The sequence below is a fragment of the Oryctolagus cuniculus genome, chromosome 5 (genome assembly GCF_964237555.1).
Source record: "Oryctolagus cuniculus chromosome 5, mOryCun1.1, whole genome shotgun sequence".
Lineage (NCBI taxonomy): Eukaryota > Metazoa > Chordata > Mammalia > Lagomorpha > Leporidae > Oryctolagus > Oryctolagus cuniculus.
In genome coordinates, this window is record NC_091436.1 from 143327973 (window position 1) to 143333633 (window position 5661).

General features: G+C 44.4%; 1 long non-coding RNA gene across 1 annotated transcript; it reads right to left on the reverse strand.

Annotated features, from left to right (window-relative positions):
* Positions 1-306: 306 nt before the first annotated feature.
* Positions 307-3011, reverse strand: LOC127487345 (uncharacterized). Its single transcript, XR_011388879.1, has 3 exons — positions 1775-3011; positions 872-1071; positions 307-695 (listed from the first exon to the last, which is right to left on the reverse strand). It is a non-coding gene; the product is annotated as an uncharacterized lncRNA (long non-coding RNA).
* Between the last annotated feature and the right edge of the window lie 2650 nt (positions 3012-5661).

The window sequence follows — 5661 nt, forward strand, 5'->3', positions numbered from 1 at the left end:
GAAGAAAACAGAAAGAAACAAGATGAAGTACCGGTCTGACCTGAGCACGGAGGAGCCCTTAGGAGTCCGTGGGCCAATACTGGAGATATGAAAATGATCTTTGATCACCCAAGATTCACTCGGATTTAGACCAAAGCCCAAGAGATCCATGCCACTGAGTTAAGATCAGGTTGATTATCAAAACACCCACATTGCAGGGAGTGTGACGTGGATCTACTGACACATGGAGATAAGGCAGGCAGAATTTGTTTTGTTCTGTTTTACTATAACAAAATAACAAATAAAGCAAAAACTTAAATCATGGTATCAACAACCAATATGGAATCTTTTTTAATTGGGTATGACTTCAACAGTAGAGTGTTGTACTATGTTTTCAAATCACTACCCACATTGATTCAGTGATTAAAATGGATTTGTTTTCAGAACTGTGATTACCTTCCCTTTGCTTCTCTGAGTCAGGACCAGAGGGCAATTCAATTGGCAGAAACTCATTCAGTCTTTATCGAATGGGCAGAGACAGCAGAAGTCATTCCAGCTGGGGAACTTGGCAGTGAGAGGCCTGGAAGTAGCACTGAGGGGAGCAGCATGGCCAGCAGTGTCAGAAGACTTCCAAGACTTGGTGGAAATTCTGACTCCTCCTATCAGCCATGCAACCTTGGAGAAGTTGTATCATCTCTGTGCCTCAGTTTTCTCACCTGTAAAATGGGGACACCCATGGTAACTACTTCGTGGAGTCATAAGGAGGATCAAATGAGTTACTTCGTGCAAGGTGCTTCGCACAGCCCTTCATGTTAGCTCCGCTTGGTCATCACCGACTCATCCTTAATCTACCTCCCGCATCCAACTCGATAGCAAGACCCGCAGATCCTACCTTCATAGCATCTTTCGCACCACCTCTACCTTTTTGATCCCCACTGCTGCTGTCCTGGTTCAACAAGACCTCATCCTTTCTGCTCTGAGGTCCCGCAGCAACGTCCACATCAGGTTCCTCGCCCTCTGTTTTCTTTCTTCTCAGTCCATCTCGTACCCCAAGGCTGAATTCATCTTCTGAAATGGAGTCCGGATCACAGCCTTCCTCGGAGAAACCCTTGTGAGTGCCAGGCGCCCACAGAGTGAAGCTGCTGACGTTCATGGTTGAGCCGTGGGCCCCCGTGGGCCTCTCAGCTCTGACACTTACTGCTCTCACACGCCCTCTATTTTTTTTTTAGCTTTCTTTTTTTTTAATTTTATTTTATTTAATGAACATAAATTTCCAAAGTACAGCTTATGGATTACGATAGCTTCCCCCCCCAACTTCCCTCCCACCCACAACACTCCCCTCTCCCACTCCCTCTCTCCTTCCATTCACATCAAGATTAATTTTCAATTATCTTTATATACAGAAGATCAATTTAGCATATATTAAGTAAAGATTTCAACAGTTTGCACCCACAAAGAAACACAAAGTGTAAAATACTATTTGAATAATAGTTATAGCATTAATTAAACACCTAAGAGTAATTGTGTATTAATTACAGAGTTCAACCAATAGTTTTAAGTAGAACATAAAAAAAATACTAAAAGGGTAAATTATTAAGTTCTTTTTTGTTTTTTTTTCTTTTTCTTTTTTTTGTTTGTTATATAGTTATTTTTTTATTTAATAAATGTGAATTTACAAAGTGCAACTTTTGTATTGTTGTGGCTTCCCCCCACCCAATCTCCCTCCCTCCCGTGTCCCTCAGCTCTTCCACTCCCTCTCCCATCCAGCCCTTCATCGAGTTTCATTTTCAATTACCTTCATATACTGAAGATCAACTTAGTATATACTAAGCAAGGATTTCAACAGGCTGCACTCACACAACCGCACAAGGTATAGGGTATTGTTCGACTAGTAGTGTTGTTTTTAAGTTTCATAGTAAAACACATTAAGGACAGAGATCCTACATGGGGAGCCTGTACTCAGTGACTCCCATTGTTGATTTAACAATTGGCACACTTGTTTATGACATCAGCCATCACCCGAGACTCTTGCTATGAGCTGTCTAGGCTATAGAAGCCCCTTGAGTTCACCGACTCTGAACTTGTTTAGTCAAGGCCGTATCACAGTGGAGGTTCCTTCCTTCCCTTCAGAGAAAGGCGCCTCTCTCCTTGATGGCCTGTTCCTTCTGCTGGGGTCTTGTTCACCAGGATCTTTCATTTAGATCGTTTTTTGCCACCGTGTCATGGCTTCCCATGCCTGTGAGACTCTCATGGACCTTTTAGCCAGATCCGAATGTCCCAAGGGTTGATTCTGAGGCAGGGGTGCTGCCATTCTATCAGTCTGCTGTGTGTCCTGTTTCCCCTGCAGGATCATTCTCTCCCTTTTAATTCTATCCTTCATTATTTGCTTACACTGGTCTTATTTGTGAAATCTCATTGACACATACCCTATCTTTTTGATTGGTTGTGGATTTATACTTATCACTTTACCAAGTGCGCTGGCATTGGTACTTGCCTCCTTGGTAAGATTGAGTTGAAATCCCCTGGCACATTTCTAGTTCCACCATTGGAGGTAAGTCCAAGTGAGCATGTCACACACCCTCTAGTCCTCAAACCTAAGCAGGAGGCATATATGGGAACAAAATGTTGGGTGTGCTCCACGCTCTCCCTGTCTTTGGCATGGGCTACCTCCCAGACACCTTGCCTCTTCTCTCTCCCTCAATTCCTCCCTACAGCACCTCCGACAATTTCTGCTTGCTGAAACAATAGCCATTCTTTATGTTTGAGCTAAAGTGCCAACCCCCCTATGAATCAGACTCCCTCCTTCTCAGCAAGCAGGTTCACTGTCTCATCCTTTGAATCCTCAGAGCACTTTCTGGATATTTCTGTAAAGTGCCCCTCCCCCAGTCCCACCGTGGTGCAGCAGATGTATATATCAGCACACTCCTGTTTTCGTGATTGTGAGCTGTTTCAGGTTTGATTCATCTTGGTCGCCCCCGCAGTACCTGCACTCTATGACAGCATCTAGACCACACAGAGAGCTCAATGCCTAGTTTTTGGGGAAATAAAAGATGTTCATTACAATTTAAAAATGTTGGTTTTGCAATGGCCAATGTGAACATTAAAAGCAAAAGATGATGGGGACTAATCCTTGAGACATGAGAAGCCAAGACCATGAACTGTAGAAGGTGCTTCGAGCATCCGTGGAGACCACTTGGCATATAAGGAATTACTACGGAGGCAGTGTCCTGTGGCCTCTCCAAGCATAAGGAAGGGCCGGCGCCGCAGCTCAATAGGCTAATCCTCCACCTGCGGCGCCAGCACACTGGGTTCTAGTCCCGGTTGGGGTGCCAGATTCTGTCCCGGTTGCTCCTCTTCCAGTCCAGCTCTCTGCTGTAGCCCGGGAGTGCAGTGGAGGATGGCCCAGGTCCTTGGGCCCTGCACCCGCAGGGGAGACCAGGAGGAAGCACCTGGCTCCTGGCTTTGGATCAGCACAGTACCAGCTGTAGTGGTCACTTGGGGGGTGAACCAACGGAAGGAAGACCTTTCTCTCTGTCTCTGTCTCTCTCTCACTGTCTAACTCTGCCTGTCAAAAAATAAATAAGTAAATAAAGCATAAGGAAGCTCTTCACCCTTTTATCCTAATTATTAATGCAGTGCCCTAGGCACCTTGGTCCTACAGGGGTGTAGACTATGCTGTAGGAAACACCCTGGACTTCATGACATCTATATTCTCCACTGTAAATTAATAAATCAGTGCTTTGGTTTGCAGATCAGTCCAGTGTGGAATCTGGATTTGTCTCAGGGTTTGATCCTTGCTGGCAACATCCCAAGGCCATCTATCTGGGCAGGAAGCTAAGACTTGGGTCTGTTGTTGGATGCCCTACTCAAGGTTATAGAAGAGTAAAAAACAAAATAAAAAAGCAAACTAGTTGAAAAACACCCTTTCAGAGACCATCTCTTCCTTCCTTTTTTTTTTTTTTAAGACTTATTTATTTGATAGGCAGAGTGACAAAGAGAGAGGGAGACCTTCCATCTGCTGGTTCACTCCCCACAAGTTTGCAGAGCTGGAGCTGGGTCAGGACAAAGCTGGGAGCCAGGAGCTTCATCCAGTTCTGCCACACAAGTGGCAGGGGCCCAAGTAGTTGGGCCATCTGCCACTGCTTTCCCAGACCCATTAGCAAGGAGCTGAATCAGAAGCAGAGCAGCTGGGACTCAAACCACTGTCACAAGCAGTCGCTTAACCGTATCGCCAATCCCTCACCTCTCCTTTTCTTAAAGTCTAAATCCTCCTTGGGGACTGGGAATGCGGTGGATCTTCCTCTTCAGTCTAAGCCTCTGACAGTCGTCTTCTGAGTTCCGGGAGAGGTCTAAAGTTGGAAAGAAGGCAGGAAAGTAGAGACCTGGGGCCAGGAAGTTACACAAAGCAAGAGTTAGTGAGTACTCCCTACCCTTCCGGGCCCTCCCCCTTTCCCTTAAAAACCTCTGTGCTCCTCCCAAGCCCCCTTGCTTTCAACAAGGCAACCCCACCCTTTGCTCAGGCTCGGAGTCTCTGAATGTCAGCCTGTGCTTGTCTGTGTGCATCTGTCTCTGCTAATCTGTGATGCTATTACAGTCACTGGGACTGTGTATATCAATATGCAAATTTATGCGCCAGCTAATGTGTAACTTAGCATTTTAACTTTTGAGCCAAAAGACTATACATGACTACTTACAATGATTTCATTTCCCCCAGAAACTTCTGATTTTTCCAAACAAAAAAAAAAATATATATATATATCTCCGCAATTTGTCTGGTTTAGTCATTGACTCTGTTGCTGCTTTAACAACTGAAAGAAGGCAGTCCAAGGGAATGTTACTGAAAGGGCCAAGTGTCTTGGAATTGGCCCTAAAAAATAAGGCAAAAAAGAGGTGTACAAACTGCTAGCATATGGGAATCGAGAAGGGACTCTTTAAGCTGAAGACACTGAGCATAATCATTTTTAAATGGCACTGTGAGAGCTGGAAAATGTTTTGCTAACCAGTCCTTAGAGAATTGAGCTCCACACTAGAGAAGGAGGAATCAATAATCTTAAATGACCTGAAAAGGAAGCAAATGTGTGAGAACACTCACGTGCTCCATAGAATTAATGGGTGAAGCAAGCATAAGTTGGCTATGTAGGTTTGCATACTTAGAAGAATAGATTTTTTCATGAAAGTAAAGCCCTGGTATTTCCTATTTCTTTTATTGCACAATAAATAAAGAGATTTAAAGGAACTAGATTATTTTTGAAAACCATTATTTAAAACATATCAAAAGAGTTCTTTGTTCTCAATTTTCTGCCCTTACCATTCAAGGACAATCAAGGTCATTTTCCATGGCCACGGTTATTCCACTCCACAAAACCAGACAGGTAGGCTAATGATCCAGGGGTTATGTTTCTTTGTCAACCAGGTTCAAACTCGAATTTTAAAGTGTTCTCAAAGGAAGCTTAACTTACCCAAGAAGGACGCTCCCCTACCCCTAGGGAAATAAGAAGAGGCCTGGATGTTCCTGTCTGTGCACTGGGAGGCTCTGACTACAATTGAATCCCTGTACTCAGTTGCTAGATAGCATCAGGCCCCAGTCTCCTAGCTTCCCTGCCTCACCTTTAAGTGTCCTTGCCCTGCCTTTTTGATAGACAATCAGCAACTTAATAAAACTGACTCCCTGAGGGAGCAGTA